This window comes from Zonotrichia leucophrys, chromosome 4 (assembly GCF_028769735.1).
Source record: "Zonotrichia leucophrys gambelii isolate GWCS_2022_RI chromosome 4, RI_Zleu_2.0, whole genome shotgun sequence".
Classification (NCBI taxonomy): domain Eukaryota; kingdom Metazoa; phylum Chordata; class Aves; order Passeriformes; family Passerellidae; genus Zonotrichia; species Zonotrichia leucophrys.
In genome coordinates this window covers 18,016,229-18,034,469 of record NC_088173.1, presented here as the reverse complement: position 1 = coordinate 18,034,469, position 18,241 = coordinate 18,016,229, and the positions used below count along the sequence as shown (strand labels likewise).

Below are 18,241 nucleotides of genomic sequence, written 5' to 3'. Positions count from 1 at the left end.
CTGTATATGCAGTGCTGCAACTTAAACACAGAGCTGTCAAACCCGAACACTGTCAAGATGATTTGTAAATAGTTTTAGATAAGACAGCCTCTGATCCCAGTATTGTAGAGATCAGCTCATTCACAGAAGTTATCTTCTTTCTTTTCACAAAGGTACATCCTTTTTTCTTATCTCCTCTTATAATTATTCTCATGTAAGGCTCAGCTTGGATTAATCCTTATCAAAAGAGAAAGGACAGACAGACAGACATGGTTCTAATGTGGGAAAGTCCCCAGGTCTCACACAGGCACAACCTAGCAGAGCTGCCATTAGGGCAGGCTCTGACCTTCATTAGCCCTGGCTGAGCCTCCCCACTGTAGGTTATGGCAGTTTGAAACCTCAGCGTTCTCCCCTTCCCAAAGCAAAACGTGGAAACAATAGCAACAGAAGAACTCTGACCCTAATATCCAGGGAATGACCAGCAGGGAGGAGTAGGTAACTGTGATATTTGTGGGCTCATTTTCATTTTTCTACTTGTTCCTTTTTGCTTATCTCCATCCAGGCCCTTCGGTCTTCATCTTGCATTAGCATAAGTGCCAGTGAAGTACTTGACATCAGGTGCCAATGTGACCACTTGTCACTGATCGGGTGGGAGATTCAGGCAAGCCCTGCTTTCGTCTCAGATTTTTGACAGCAGTTTAAACTTAGTATGGCCCACACCTAAAATCGCTTCAGCCTGCAAGTTCTCAGGACAGCAGATCAGGTTTATTATAAAATGAGTTATTCATTTAATAGATAGGCAACCACAGTCAAAAAGGCCTTGAAGAGAGCTACTTATTACACAGTATAAAACAAAGAGAACTAGTAGATTACATAAAACAGTGCACAATATCGAGGTACCTATATTTAAGCCGGCAAAAAACTAGTGTAGATTAGGAGTCAATGTAATTTACTGCCAAAATAACAATAGCGTACAGAGTGCTTTCACTCAGCTCCCAGGAGGGTAACCTTAAGGGAGGCATCCCAGCTTTGGAGAGAAAGCCCCACAGATTTCCAGGGAGTATGCAGAAGATTTCTGCTTTGTGAAAGTTTGATGTAGCTTTTATAGTTTGTAAATTGAACTGTTAGTCAGAAATTCCAGCTTCCTTTCTAGATCTCACTTCCACAGCAAGAAACATTACTTCCATGGCATCAAAAAAAAGTCACTGCAAGACAAGCTGTCTTGACTGAGCTATTTCACCAATTAGCAAGCTCTCATAAAGGGCAAGATGCCCTGAGTTCACCAGCTAACAAGATACAGATAAGCTCTTCTGAGGGGCCAGATGCCCTGCTACACCATTCCACAACACGGACACAGCTAGTGCAATCACATAGCGCTCCAGAGCTGCTAGATATTCAATTGCTCTAAGCATTCTTGGTCCTCTGAGCCGTTGTAGTTTCTTGGCACTTACTGAAAGTAACCTTTGTATAGTTTGGTTCAGCTTTCAAAGTTTGTGTAAGTAAAACTTCTCTATTGCCAGCGTAGCCACAGGGTTGCTTATCAGTTGTTTCACATTTGCTGTTTGTAGTTTGGATCTTGTAGAATCTTGTTGCGAAGACAAGAGAGGAACTAAAGAGGAATCTCTCATAGGAAGCTTCCTAGAAAGACAAGATTTTGTGCAGTACAGAATAGATGTGGTGGCTTTGCATGAACTGCTGTTCCACTCAGCATGGCAGCAGCTGATACCCACCTTGCCCTGCCAGTGTGAGACACAGGCAGATAAATGGCTTCTCAAGGAGCAAGATATAGTACAGTGCAGCCTATAAATCTCTTGTAATCTGAGTACTTGTCAGGTGGAAAGACCTCCCTGTTCTAGCACAAATCAGCGAGAGTCTCCCTTTGTTTTCCCCATAGCAGGATACTCATCAGAGCGATGCTGCTGGGAAAGCAGCACATGAGGAGCCATCATGTCTGTCCCCACACATGCCAGCAGGACTGAAGGCTGGCTGAGCTAGGACAATATGCTTGCTTAAAAGTACCCTCTGCCCAAGATGGCAAATGGGAATAGATGTGTTTTAAATAATCAGTATGAATTTTGCTTAGGGGAAAGTTTATTTTCTAATTCGAAGTCAGTACTGCTTCTCTCCTATGGCCTTCTCTGCTGAGACCTCAAGTTTTTAATACCTTGCTTACAACAAATACAGTAAATGTTGCAAACCATTTTACCTATCAGTAATTTTACCTATGAGTAACTTAATTGGCCAAGACAGCTTCTGTGAAATAAAAGATACAGAACAGTTTTCCTTTAGTTACATATGCACTAAAACTAGAAATTGCTTCAGCCAGCACCATAATTATTATGCTACTGTTTTGCAAGCAGTAGGGATTTTTTTTTTTAATTTAGGTTAAATATTTTACTGTTGATATCGTAATAGTTCTATTTCTTGCCAGCAGAGTCAGATCTGAGATGATCCCTAATGAACTGGAAAATTGCCAGCATTTTTAGTAAAACACCAGCAAATAATGGATACATGATCCAAAAAGTGTGCTGATGAGTTTTTCCCTTCACTTAAAATGCCATCGCAGTATATGTATGAAGCAGAAAAGGTCACATCAGCCTAAAAAATAATGTACATAAAACCAGATCAAACCACAGAAGACCTAAGAGTAGTTGTTGTATTATCTGCATGTACATTTGCTTTCCATCTGCACATGATCAAAGTCCTGCTGCAGCCCACACCAGCAGCGTGTTTGCAGCTGACACAAGCAGCAGAAGTGTTGGCAGGTAGGCTCTTGGTATGGCAGGAGCACGAATCTTACTGAGCTCCAATGCCAGCTCAGCTAGTGCTCTGGAATTAATCTTTTCCCACATTTTAATTTTTTTCATTGTGGTCAGTTTTGACCAGGTGCTCTCCCATTAGACACCATCTATCTCAACATGGTCTTCCAGTTCAAAATGCTTCCTGTGAAGAAGAGACATTTTCATCCATTTGTGGTGTGAGTGTAGTCTTGATTTATTGTTCCCATGCCTGCAGTGCCACTTGGGACAGCATCTCCATCCTTTGCTGTGACAGAACTTGGAGCTTCACTGCAGCTCTCAGCTTTTTCTGATGTACACTCAGAAGTACACTCAGAAATGGTGTTCCTCTCACCCATTCTCAGGCCCTCTGCAGTTGTTCACAACAAGTAGCTTTACACCAAGATTTGGCTTGATGTTTATGGCTTTAAGACTGTAAAACGCTCTCAAAAGCTTCCAGTGTGAAATTCAGGTGCAGATGATGTACTAGCTGGGGAGTCATATGACAAATTTGTAACTGAACTTGGATCAGGCAGCATTCATGCACGAATTTTATCAGTTTGTTTTACATATAGTTTGTCACTGGCCCTGCCAAATTTCCCATAGGTTTCACTGAACCGAACTACAGCCATTTAAAATGTATTTTCAGTCAAAGCTCCCATATGAATTATTGGATATTTTTCTATGCTCACTGCAGCGTATAGGAAAGCTTAACAACTATTCCATAAATGGATCTCATGTAGCTTTTAAGATTAGCGAGTTTTTTGAAATATCTCTGTGACTGTTTTTCAGGATATATTGAATCCTTCTAGACATGGAAGCTGGGTTTCTCTAATAAGGCTGCCTCCTCATGCAGACGCTAAGTCTGTGAACTCTTTGATTTCCCTTTTTCATGTGCCACAGAAATGAGAGGTTTTATATTGCATTTAACTGATCTGTCCCCGTTGCAGATCATCATAGTGACTGTAGTGATTTTTGTCTTGCAATTTGTGTACAACTACCTGAATATACTCTGAAGAGTGCTTCATGCCATTTTCTTCTGCTGCATCTGGGGTTGTGCAAGCAACTCAAATTGGTGTTCTGATGCATGGTGGGAAATTGTCAGACAATTGTGGAATCATGATTATGTCATGATGATGCTCACTGTCTTGATCCCAGGATCGGTGATCATTCAGCAGAACTGGAGATCACTTGGAACATTTTATTGGAGTCTATAAGCAGGGAGGACCAGAGATGTTTATCTGCTTTGTGGCAAGGGTCATCTTGGCTTATCATCTCTGGCTGGTTCGTTCCTCTGTCTCAGCAGAGGTTTGGGAGCTTGCCTTTACAGGACACTTAGATTTGGGACATAAGAGCACGCTCCTCTGTGTCTGTTCCTTTCCATGGTGCAGGCTCTCTGGTCTCCAGCAGAGCTTGCCTAACCCAAGTAATCCCCACTTAAACTAATGGGATAACCTTGTTACTGTAATGGACTGTGATGTACAGCATGTCAGTTTATATGATTTAATAGCCTGTCTGAGCTAAAAGCTCTGTGGAAGTTCAAAGTGGAGATTTGATATGCTCAGGCCTGCTGGGGATGACCGCTCTTTATTTCCTGGCAGCACTTACATTATAGCAATTCATGGTACCACATGCCTGATCTCAAACTGGCATCCATTTCATGCCAGCTGCAACATACTTTTAACCAGACAAAAAACATCATTTCAACTCAAAAAACTATTTGGAAGGGGCTGTAGAACTCCTTGGAGCAGTTTTATGGTGGTGTAACTTTATGATGCAGGAAGGAGAGAAAGGTGCAGGTTAGACCTAACAACATTACTGTTGAATTGCATCTCAAGATGGAAAATTTAACCAATGAGAGAACTGTTGTGCCATTTACTGGATGCCAAGACTCCTAGTACCTATCTGAGGAAGTTAGGAGTGTTTCAGTGTGTGGCCACTCCCTACTTTCCAAGAGTTCTTTGCCTTCCAGTGTAGAGCTGTGATCTCCAGACCTCCCTGAAGGGAGACAGAGCTGAGGAGACATGTAACTCTAGCAAAGGACTAGGACAGCAGTTTTGCAAATACTGGGCTATTCAAGCAAGTAGAAACAACTTTGTAAGATCTGACATTTTAGTTCCTATACTGAGTTTCCTATCTATAATATAGAAATAGAATCACTCCACCATCACAAGGCTCTCACAGTAATGGGAGCCACTTATATTTAATGGATGTACTTTTGGGTAAAATTTTGGACATGCTTAAGGGATAAAATTGGGTAATCAGTACATTTTTCCTTTCCCTTGCATCACAGGCTCTCAACCTTGAATGTAATTTATGACCCTAACATAGCTAGTTGTGTGTAAAGATTGGAAGGTTACTTGATGTATTCTGTTGAATTGCGTACCTAAAATCACATTATTATTTTGCAAACTGTCATCCTGGTGCTCTTTTTTTTGAATTTGATATCCTCTCAGAAATACTCTTTTTCTGCAGCTCCTTACTTTCAGTATTTAAATACATACTTTTTACAACATGTTCGTGCAAAGAAAGCCTTTGCTAAGACTACGTTTCAAACCTGACAAGTACTTTTACAATTTTATTATCATTTTCTGAAGTTCAGAAAGTGCTTTGGACAATGATTTCTGTTCTATAGCTCCCGGAGCTTTATAGCCTATGTCTTTTATGGCTGATTTCTGCCTATAAACATATTCATAAAACCTCTCACAACCAGAAACAATCATCTATTTTTTTAAAGCCTGAGTATAATCTACTGTTTTGAACTGTGCAGCAGGAATGTTTTATGCAAAGGAATTATTCTACAGTGAAGCAGTCTCCAACTAGTGCTAGTTTGTGTAAGTTATGGTCTTGAATTATTGTTTTGACAAGCTATGGTCTGTAAAAGACTGCTGGTGGAGATAACAATAGTGGATATAAAAATAGCTTTTACCAACTGTCATCTAACCATGGCCCCTTGAAATCTCAGAATTTTTTTCAATGAGAGATATTGACACTAACACAGAATTTGTGGATATGCGTATGCTCATATTGAATCATTTTCTCCTGCCTTTGATAGGATTTCAGTGCAGAGGTAGGGTACAACCAGTACATTTTCTCTGAAGACCAGTACAGAGGAGAGGACTCTACAGAGTGTGTAACCTATCAGAATGAAAGAAAAAATCAAGGATAAAATGCTGCTGGTGGTTTAATTTTAATTTTTAATCAAGGAAATCAATCACTAATCAAGTTCTTCATGCTAGATGAATTGGGTAGATTCGGATTTGATACACCACCTTTCACTTGAATGGTCATTGTGGCTCATGCCAGCCAAGACAGAGTACTAATTTTTTTCCTAATGCCTAAACTCATATATCCAATTTTCTTTAATACTTGGGCCATCATATTTAGCATAAAAATATAAACACCCTGAGTATAATCCTTCTAGAGCTATTAGCCTGCTACTTCACACAAGTATCGACTTTGGAGCTTGACAGTCTATATGCCCATATACTGGGGCAGATTCATAGAATGCCAGTAATTGGAAAATTAAGTAGCTTCTGGGCATGATTTTAATACATCTTTACATAAAAAAGACTAGGATGGTGGCCAAGAAGAAGACTGAACTATGTTGCTCAGTGCATACAGGTGGGCTATTTAAAACTATCACCATACTGTTGATACAGATGGCTTCACTTTCAAAATTATAAAATCATGTCTGAACAGTTTTCCATAAAGAAAAATGTCACCTTTTTTAAGCAATTCTTTCTATTCTTATTTATATGTTTAGAGCCATTTTCTCTAGAACTTTAATGCAGAATTTGGTGACACCTATTGATTCTAAGAAAGAGAAAACCATCATCCTTTCTTACATTTTATAGTGTTTATCAGCATAAATTTGGGAGCAACCTCTGCATCCACTTGGTTGTTGTGGTTTATTTAAAGAATGATCTGCTGCTGTCTAAAACCTCAGTCTAGTGCTGCATTTGCTTCCAACAGAAAAAAGCACAAAGCCGGAACCAATTAGTTTGATGGGATTGGGCTGTGCCAAACCACTTTCAAATGTGTCCATTGATGCAAGTTCCATACATGTTCATTGGCCCAGGTTTATTAATATTCTTTAGCATCTGTCCAGGGTGGGACGTGTATGTTGTTTACCCCTTGCTCTGTGAGGTCTGCAGGAGCTCCACAGTATTACAGTCCTTTCCTCCAGTGCCCGTGGTTTGTTTTTTTTCAGAGGCAGCGATCAACCAGGCATGACATAGAAGCATCCTCACTTGCCAATATATACCTTCTGATTTTTTTTGACTCTGCATGGAATAATTCTGCCTATCCAGCTATCTTGGTGTAGCCCTGAGGTAATGAGATATTTCTGGCTTCCATTCTGAAAAAATTAGGCTGTCAATGCAGTGTGTGCTGGAAGCATGAAAAAAGAGGGGATGGGAAAGAAATTTGTATATAGCCAGTGTTTCAGTACTATTCTTACAATATCCAATCAGAAATTTTCCTGCCACAGCTTTAACCCCTTCACGTTTTTAATCACTTACACTGCACAGTGGGAGCAGAGCTTTTAAGTACTTGAGGAATCATGTCAGATAAGTTCATTGTTCATTTTCAAGTAAATTATATTCTTTCCTTCAGCCTCTCTTAATAAATAATGTTTTCTAGATCTCCTATGATTATCTTTGCTCCTCTGCAGACTGTTTTCATCCTGAGAACCTACAGCACCAGCCAAAGTCTTGCCATTGCCTGGTGGAATAGATGGGTGACTTTGCCTCTCTCAGAGACTATGTTCCTGTTTGCATTTCCTTGACAGTATTGATTCATGCCAGGCTTGTGCTCTGGTGTAACCTCCTCATCATTTTCTGCAGAACTGGTATCTAGCCAAGTATTCATCATCCTCCTCTTGTAATTCAGATTTTACATGTGTAAAGGCAAGGCATTTATATTCATATCTATTTCAACTGCCATGTCCAAAAGAGTGATCTGTCTTCATATCCATAGATCAGTGTGATATTTTGTATCTGCACATTTGGAATTTTTTTTTTCCTTTCTTTACCTCACTTTTCCAATTTGCTATGATTTTTAAATTCTGCTTAACCCTCCAGTTGTTTACAGCCTATTGCGATGTTACTTGAGCTTTACTTGAGGTTTGTGCAAGTGGCAAATTCTGTTCTAAATCCCGATTATAATACTGTCTGTTTGGTCCATGCCTGAAATCGAGACTTGCAGAGTTCCTGGCTTTCCAATAATCCATTTTCTCAGCCAGAAATGCAGCCTGTTCCACACTGTGGCCCTTGAAAATTTGCCAGTTTCCTGCTAAGCAAACCTTTATAAAATGGTACCAAAGAATTCCTTCACATCCTGTAGATGGCATCTGATTTACAGCACAATAGCAGCTTACTCTTCAGATCTGTTTCCATCCTTGAGATCAAGGCTAGGACTCCATGGACACATGTTCCAATCTGATCCAGTTATGCACAAAGCCCTCCACTCCATGGAGCTGCTGAATTGCAGCTTTTATGCAACATTGAACTGGATCAGATACAGGACAGTGTCTGCAGATGATCTCAAGACAATTTCCATTTTGATTTTGGATTATAGGATATCAGTATGTTTTGCATCTCTGTTACATTAATTATGTACCTTCCATATTTCTGCAGTTTTTAACCCTGGCAGTTTATCTCAGACTTGAGTGAGAAAAGTGAAAACATTTTTTGTTTACAGTCTTAGGAGAGTTCAGTATAGGTATTGACCTGATGAGTACCTTATTCTGAATTATCCCCAGACAAACTAGCATCTGTTTCATTTTCATGTAAGTAACCAAAATATCATTATTCTAGCTGGAAGAAAAGTTTTTGTCAAGAGGCAAAGGTAAATGCCTCCTCCAACCTGTGAAGTGAAAATTATGATAAACAGTCTGAAATTTGCTGTGTTAGTTTATTTATAAAATGCTATGCATGTCTCTCGATAGACGAGTTAAAAATGAGACTCAAAAGAGTTGACATCAGTTTCTTGATGAACTACCAAGACAATATCCTTTGTCCAGGAACAAGATCCTTGTGTAAACTTTACCCATTTCAAAATGAACCCCTTTTGTTTGTGAGAAAACAGCACAGAAATATCTCTTCAAGTGAATTATTTGGGAAATCAACCCCTGTGATGTTTTCTGTTTTTAAGATGGTGCATCAGTGTTATTTTGGGTGCTGGAGAGGCACTGTGGGCATGAAATTACAGAAGTCCATTTGCTCCCTACAGAGAATGAGATGCCTGCAAGGAAAGAGGAGATCCCATGCCCTCCACTCTCCTTATTCTCCAGCAGAAAGTTTAGCTGATGCTGCAGAACTTCCCTGGCTTTTTCATGCTAGGGCAAATAGCCACTCTGTTTTCCCAGGAGTGCCAATGACGTGTGGACATGCAGGGAGCTGGGAGTGGAGAGATGGTGATAAGTCAGGAAGAGCACAGTGGGAGAGCAGTAACCATAATTTTCCTTTTCAAAGCACTGCAAACATGCAAAGGACGTCTCAAAATACCCAGGGGAAAAGTAAACAGCAGGGAAGAAAGTAGTTTGGAGGAGTGATTTCAGACCACTGCCTGGGGAGCACAGGGCAGGGGTTTTGAAGAGACTCCCAAGGATCCTGAAGGAGAACAAACCCTAAGCTCTCAGTCCACAGGAAATGTTTTAAGTCCCCAGCTCTTTGCTTTGCAGATGGTTTTAATGCCTAGCCTGTCATTTAGGGATTTTTATATTTTTTTTTGACAGAATGACAGTTGAAACAGCAAAACTGTTCAAAGCACAATCTTTGTTCCTGGCTTGTTCAAATGGTATTCAGGGAAGGTGAACAGTCCTTTGTCAGTCATATATGTGTAATTAATCAATATAGCTTAATCATATGGGCCCTGTTATTTCCAGGGGTGTTTTCATTTGACCTTAAACCAAACAACATAACAAAAACAAAGGAATTATTTTAAATGTTGAATATAAACTATATTGTATTAATTTTTACACTTACCTTACTGCATTTGCTTGCATTTCCATTTCTGCTACATAGAGATATTATTATTCTATAGAAGAGTGATGTTAAGAGATGTGATTATGTTTTTTGTAAATCACAAGGTATTATTACTATTGCAACCAATTACCACTATGAGTTCCTATAATGGTAAGTGAATAGATTAGTAAATTTTTAATGCCAAGACAGAGTATTGTGACTGTCTTAATGGAAGTGATAATACTTTAAAAACATTTGTATATGTACCAGAAGGCAATAACATGCTCATAATTTCTGTAGGCATGAAAGGACTCAAAGCTTATCAAAATGTGAGTATTGGAGGGCCTGAGATTATGATTTTTTATACTGCCATGTTTTTTTAATGTGGTATAGCAGAATACTGATCCAGTTTATAAAAATACTTGAATTTACATATTTATTTATTATAAATTATTTTTGCCTTATTACTTTCATTAATAGTTTGTTGGAAATGAAAGTTCCCTAAACTCTGCTGGCACAGCTGGCCCTAGGCTGTAAGACAAGGAAGGCTGATAGATGGGCTTTAACTGCAGACAGATTTCATCTGTCTCATCTCATACTTATTAAGAAATCTAACCTCGGTTAAGTTGTATTATGCAAACCTTCAGTTGTATCAAGGACTGCCAAATAGTTGTTTTCTGCTTTTACTGGACTTACATCTCCACCTACTGGCTGATTCAACAAAGTCCCTCTAAAATATTAGTTTAAATGAAGTCGAAGTAGTGGTTTTGCCTGTTAAACCTTTTCTTTCCATTTATAGACACATTTTTCTGGTGAGGTTTGTTCAAAGTTGCTTGGCCAACTATAATATATGAACTATATAATGAAGCCACTGATTTTAAATTTCTTGTCCTGTGCATATTAGCTTTGGTCTTAATAATGAAAATATGACAGAATTTTTAAATCAGGAAAAAATCTCTCTACCTGTCTATCTATCTACCTATCTTTCAGTGGGAATGCACGAGTACATCCAATAGCCAAGTACACAGTACACCTATACAAAGGTATTCCTGTATGACTCAATAAATATTAATAGCATAAGAAGATTTATAGCAGTAGAGAAATAATTTTTAAAAAGAAAATCAGAGAAACGTCTTGTAGCAGAGCACTCAGATGACCCATTGGGCGATTATCAGTATTATTGCTGCATCCAGAAGAAAAAAAAAATCATAATGTCAGCTTAGAATTTAGCAAAAAGAACAGGCTGAAATTTGGTAACAAAAAGTTGAAAGTCAAGGTGGACTGACAGTGAGAATTTCTTTCAGAACAGTGCCATCCATAGGTCAGAGTAGAGGAAGAGAATAGCGATTTGTAGAAGCTGATGATCATAGATAACAATGACTCTCCACTGTGATAACAGCTGTGAAAAGGACAAATGAAATCCTGGAACTTATTTTGCGTGTAGCCTTTGGCCCTAGTTACAATATATTTCCCAATCCCAGCTGACCTTACTCCTTTTCCTCACAAGTCAGGATATCTTCTCGCACCCTCAGGTGGGTTCTGTCTGTTCTTCTCTGGTCTTTGAGATGCTACAACTTCACCCACATTTCTAGAGGGAGAAGGTGAGAACATTAAAAAAACACAAAATTAGAGCGCAGGTTGTTCTTTTATACCTTAGTTTTCTCCAAAGGTTTTGCTTTCTCATTCTTTATGATGAGGCATTCACCTGCGAAAACTGATGTCATGTCCTGTCTACCACCACTTTAAAACCTTTTGACTGGCATTTCTACTTAATTTCTGCTAAATTAGCAAGTCTGTGGTTTCAGAAAGCTTCCTACTAAAAATACATTGGTAAAATCTTAACTATTGTGAGGAACCTAAAGTACATAATCTGCTTAGTGGTCATATAGAGAATAAATACAGTACAGTGCATGGTGAAACTAGAAATCTGCTGTTTGGGGTGAGTAATAGTAATTCACACACACCCCATTAATTTTATGGATGTCAATTTAGATCTAGATACCACATCAGGGGCATCTAGAAAACAGTCATATGAGCCACTTAGAATTAAATATCTTTTTCTGCAGAAGTTTGTGTTAAGCAGTGCTAGAATTCAGATGCTAAACGATGTAGGTTTCTTTTCAATTTGTTTTTTTTTTCTCTGAGCAATTTCTTCAAATACTTACAAGAATAACTTAAAATAGGAGCATGCCCTGAATATAAAAGTAGCTATTACCCAGCTGGAACAGAAATATTCCAAAAATGTGGAAGATAACTGAAAGAAAATTGAAAAGCACTTTGCTTTGTATCTGAAAACAATAGGCACCAGCAGAAACCTTGAGACAATTTCGGTGGTTCTCCAGATAGCTGATTTTTGAATGCTTTCATTTGACTAAAATGGGAGAATTAATTATGGAACTTAAATGAATGTGTGAGTTTCTGCATGTTTCTGCATGACATTCCAGACATAAGAAATAAAAAAATACTCCAAGAGAAAGGGTAAAAGCAGAAAGATGTGGATTTCAACCCATAAAGCAGGAACACCAACAGGACTAGAGGGCTTCCTGCAACTTGACAGCAGCATAGATGATGCCTCAGTTCTCTGCAAATACTGAGAATTTTCTCAGTATTTTGAGAAATAATGAGTCATTCTGGAAATTATTGAACATACCAAAGCAGTCAGGCTGTTTAAAAATATTTGATCTGTCAGAGGATTCCTGGTCCATTGCTAAGAGACCTCACATCCTGTTTCAGTCTTTACTTCCTTGACCTTTTGCAGCCTCTTTCCATAAAAGACAAGCTCCATATTCCTCTGGTGGTTCTGGTACAGCTTTAAGTTTATTTTCACCTCTCCATTTTGAAAAGTGCAGGCCAGATTTGTATGCATCATACTGCATGCAATCCTCAGCACCTGAGCTATATCTGCTGGAAAGATCTTTACTAATAGATCTTAAAGTTGTGTTTGACCTTTCCAGAGCTTATCTGTTTCTTGTTTCTTCCAGCCCTGAGCAATCCGACCTTGCGTATCTCAGGTAGCTGGGGCAGCTATTCTTGCAAATATTCAATTGATCCAGTTGTTGCTCTGACAAAGTAAAGGGCTCACGGTGTATGGAATGAGATGTACTTGAAAGATTCCCTGAGAACTTTGATGTCGCTTTTCCAATACTTGAATATATTTTCATTCAATAAGCATTGTCCTTTTTTTTTTTCCACTTCCATTTCTAATGAAGCCTGAAATTAACATAGCTTTTTAGTTTCCTTTCTTATTTGCAACAACATCATTGGTACTAGTAGCATAGCACTAGGAACAGTTATTGTAAAGCTAGAGGCAGAAGTCAAAAGTATTTTGGATCCTGTATGTTGGGAAGAGGAGTGTTGTGAGTTATTTGGTCTATCCCAATATAACCAACACTTAACATCTCTACATTTAAGCTACAGTTTTTCTGGGGGGAGAGGTAATCCATGTGAATCTTAGTTAAAACCTGTTTTGATCTCCTCAGTGTCATCACCTTACCTTAACAGAGATCCTCTGGTTTTAAAAAGCTGATGTAATTGCACTATTTTTTGTGGTGTGGGGGGGAATTAATTTTTGTATTGTGATTTGCATGTGTAATGGCATGAAAAAACCCTATATTTTAAGGGAAGAACTATAGCAGTTGATAATTCTGAAATTTCTGAAACCCATAGATGAGCATATGCTACTGGTGAGCAAGATTTTAGTGAGCAGTTTTAGCAAGGGATTCTTACAAGGGAATGAGCAGTTTTAGCAAGGGATGACTAGCATTTTGATATTCAAAATTGAATTGAAATTTCTGGTGTCTTGTACATTTTCTGTTTGTGTAAACAAACTTGGTGTTAGCTGTAAGTCAGTATCTGTTAATAATTATGTTGGACAATTCTCCTTTCTGAGCCTCTTTGCCTCTCTCTGGGTTTTGTCCCTGTAAGAGTATTGTTAACTCTGTACACATCCTGCCAGAGATATAACAGTAATGAGAAAAGTAAACTCAGGGGTCTTTAATCCATTTTTCAAAGTTAGGTAGCTCAGTCTGAAGAATGCAGTGTTTTGGAGAGTGTCTTGCTGGGACACAGAAGATCTGTAGATGAGAACAATAACTGGAGCAGTAGAGGCTCATCACAGTGCCAGGGGCAGGGCTGGTTGCTGGCGTGCTGTCAGATTTGTTTGCTGAAACAGATCCTTGGGGATTTTCATGACAGCTCTCCTTCCTGCACATTGATATTCCTTATTTCTGAATTATTCAGCATTGCTGCTGCTTAGCCAGGGAGTGTCTCTGGAGCATAATTAGCTAAGCAATGGATAAAAACAGGAAAAAAGAAATGTCCCAATTATATATTCATTGTTTTGTGAGTACTTGAATAGCAGTTTAAAATACCAGCTGTAGTTCACAGAAACCTGCAAGCCAGGGCTGGAAAACTCTGGAAAAGATACCCTAACCTCAGTCAAATTAATACCAAAATTCCTATTATATAAAACAGGGCAAAAGTTAAACCTTTCAAGACATGTAAAAACAGACAGACACAAACTACTGCTGATATATGACCTATCCTACATCTACCTCATTTTTGAGAGAAACAGGAGGACAGTCCTTTTCTCCATGTCCTAAGTACTTTGGTTGTTCCTTTTCCATTCCTTACCTTTTTTGGAAATTAATTTTGTTTTTACCAAGATAATAACAAGAATCTTTGGCTAGTGCTTGATCTACTACTCTTACTGCTGGAGCTATGTTTTGCTAAAAAAGGAATGATGTTTCAGGATTGGAAGCTTGCCAGAAAGATATTAACACTGAATTTTATAGATGAAGTACAGAACAAGTGACTTACTGTAGAGCCTAAAAAACAGGAGTATCCACACAGGACACTCCTGAGGCCAAATTTTGCTACCATATCTTAGGCCTTCTTCCCCCATTTTTTCCAGCTGTTGTCTTTCTTTATAACTTACTTAATTTAAATTAACTTGTTAATTAGCTCTTTGGCAGAACTATTTTTTAAAAGTTAAGCATTTCCTAAAATTTAAGTAAATAACACAAAAAATAAATGTCACCAATATTTAATGGGAACTAGAATCTGTTTCTCTTGGTCTTCAGCTAATGGATACAGAGTTTTATTATCTTAAAAACTGGTGGAAAATACATTTCAGCTTTCTGTTTGCAGGCCTTATAGGAAAGCAAATGGCCAACAGGATATTTACACTGAAGCAAGGAGAAAGAGCAGCATCATACCAGGTGACTTGGTTGACTGGTTACAACAAAAACTGTTCAAATATGGAACTTCTGGTCCATAAAGATAAATTCCAAAATGTTATTAATGAAATAATTTTAAGTGGGAAAGATGCTCAGAGCAAAGACCATGCAAATATTTAATAAGCCTAAGAAATAAGCTGATTTTAACAAGGAAAGTGTTTTGAATTTGAGATTTCTGAATGTAAATGTCAGTGTTATTGCAAATAAATGAGAAGAATCAGAAACGCTGGCATGAAGTCAAATGTTTTGTTAGAATTCTTATGTTTTATCATTGTCAGATGTAGCTTGATGCCTGAGTAAAACATCCTGCAGGACAGACTTAAAGCCAAATGAGCCAGCCTTCCATATTAGTTACCTGCAGGAGTGATGTCAGAGTTGGCTGCAGGCACACTCCAGCTGGTGCTCTCCAAATGAAATACTGAATGTCATCAATCTGAGTGCTCCTTGCAGACACACTTTCCTGCCCTCAAGGCTGGGTTACCACACTCTGATAGCAACCACAGCAAGCAGAGGAGGTGAGCCAGGGAAAAGTTGTTTGAGATGAAGGTTGTGTTCTCTGTGGCTTCCCCAGATTCTTCCAGAACTGGAGTGATGGTGTGGCTCTGATTTCAAGCACCCAGAATCCTGCAGATGTGGGGCATCATTGCAGGTGCCAGTGATACTGGTGGGAAGAGGTGGGCATATTCTTCTGAGTCTCGGAAGCATCCTAAAATTCAGCATGCTCTCAGGAGCTCTCTGCCATGTACAGCAGATGCAGGGATTACCCCAGTGATTTGTAAATCTGATCTGGTGTGAGGAGGAGGATTTGTGTGGTGTGCAAGGTTATATATGCTTGCTAAAAAGTTTTGGGGCAGTCAAGAGAGGTTTGTTGACTTACTCTGGATGAGGGAAGAAGGGAAAAGAAAAGGATGATGGTAGATACTATTAGGAATTCCTAATCTGTGTTTAAACCACCTAATTCAGGAGTGGTTATGGTGGCATTGGGTTGATGGTTAGACTACATGATCATGAAAGGCTCTTCCAACCCTGATGATTCTGTGATTTTGTAATCATGAAGTACATAAGGCTTTCTTTGATTCTGAATCAAAAATTTGTAAAAAAATACTAAATAATGTACTTTAAGTTATCTAAAATGTAATAAAAAATATTAATACAGGCTTGTCAGGAAGTGACCCTGTCACAGAACTGTAATTTCCTTCTTTGATGGGGGATGTGGTACCATGAAATACAGGGCTAAAAAGAGCTCCCTGCCACCAGGTCGAAGAGAGGATACCCCTGCTGTGGGACAGTCTGTCACACTGGTGGCTTAGTGCTATCTCCTGGGCTTTACAATACCCACTTCCAGGAGCATGTAAACTCAACAAAACCCTCTACACTCAGGAAAATTTTCTTGTTTTCTAGTGCTTGAGTGAATTCAGCAATTTGAGGAAGACAAAGCTGTTGTTCTGTGGGTATAAGACCACACACTTGCAGGCTGTAGCAGGGAGGGTTAGAGCAATGAGCAGGGAGTGCTCTCTCTTTGGGAACAGCAAGACATTGGATACCTTAAGCAGTACTAGGAACTTGGCTATTTAAAATAGGCAGGCAGTGATTGTGACCTCCATTCCAAGGCTTCTGCTGTTGCTATTATTGCTTTCTCCTAAAGTTGGTAGAGTGTGGATACTTTATTTTTCATCATATGACCATGACAGGCTGAGAAGTTTCTGCCAAAGAGTAGCTCTGAATGTTTTGATGTTAAGCTGTGAGATTGTCTCAAGTATTGGTGCATGTCCCTGGGGGAAATGGCTCTACAGAACCACACATCCTATTGAGTGTCTTCATTAATTATGTGAATTGCAAAATCAGGGGCTTACAAATCTTTGAGAAGATAGTCAAAATGCAGTGTTGTTTGGTCCTGGCAAATGGAAGAAATAATCAGAAGGAACTAACATGAACTTCAGCAGTAAAAAGCAAAGAGTGCCACCGCCGAGGAGAAATTTAAAGAGTGAATGCAAATAGCTAGTTAGCACTGTGACAGGAAAGGATGAAGGTATTATGTTGTTAAATAAAGTTCCATTTTCATCGTGTGATGAGTTAACATCCATAAAAGCTGCCGGTAGATATTCCAGTTTGTGTATCTGTCATGGACACATTGCCATGTCCAGATTTGACCACCCTATCTGGGAGCCATGGAATACTCATTTGGAGACTCCAGAGGAGGTTCAGAACAGAGAAGACTGAGAGAGGGCGGACATTGTACCTTTCTGATATGGAAAAAGTAATTAAGAGGATAGTGTTGAGTTGTTCCAATGGAGACTGGGCAGGTTTTTCACAGTTGTAGCATTGTTCCCCCTTTGTTTATTTACTGAAGTTTCATCAGCAAAGGCAGTCTGTGACATGATCAAGGAGAAAACTTTGGCATGATTCATCAGCCCTTAATATTTTACAGAGGATTGTGTAAAACTTCAGTGGCAATGGTGGTTTACTTGTGTGCAGTTAATTTTTTTGCTAAGAAAATTACTTTTCCACAGACAAAGAAAAGTGGTTAGTGATTTGCTGAACTCTCCAGTCAAGGGACTTAATTTAGGAACTGAGATGGAGGGAGGAGTATTTTTAATTCACTGATGTACTTCATGTATGTATTTGTTTCCTAAGAGGGAAACAATAATAAAATCTTTTGTGATCAAAGTCAGTTTGCAAGGGTTACAATAACAGGGAATGTTTAACTTGAAAAGGTTTTAAGATTTATAATACTGTAAAGTAATTCAAAGAAAAATGCAAACAATATATTCAAAGTTAACATTTGGGGCATCTGTGAAATAATATTTCAAAATATTTGTTTTCACTGTAGGCTCCTATATAATAGCACTAAAAATGTATTATAGGTCAGTATAAAGGCTCAGCTAGAGTGGTTTAGTGACTGGGGAAAGACCTTCTCATGTATCAGTTTCTAAACAAACATATTTTTTGCAAGAATTGATATTTCAGAGGATTATTTATATCAGCAGACAAGACATGCACTTCCTGAAAATGGATTATTTCTGTGTTCTACTACTTACTGCAATAGATTGTATGCTGACTTCTTATTAGAAAATATGTTTAAAAGATTTTACATTAGTCTCCACCTAGAGTACAAATTAGCTGTGCTTCTTTACTAGAACTGTAGCTGGGAAGCTGAACTCAAAATCTTTCATGCAAGGAAAAAAATGTTCTTGATTATATTCCTTTCTCTGAAACAAGAACTTTTTATTACATACATTATTTGTCAAGAATATGACACATATTTCTTGCTGCATACTTG

At 38.6% G+C, this 18,241-nt stretch overlaps 1 protein-coding gene across 2 annotated transcripts in view; it reads left to right on the top strand.

Moving 5' to 3' along the window:
- Positions 1-18,241, top strand: part of GALNTL6 (polypeptide N-acetylgalactosaminyltransferase like 6) — a 427,406-nt gene that overhangs the window by 359,584 nt on the left and 49,581 nt on the right. The window lies entirely within an intron of this gene.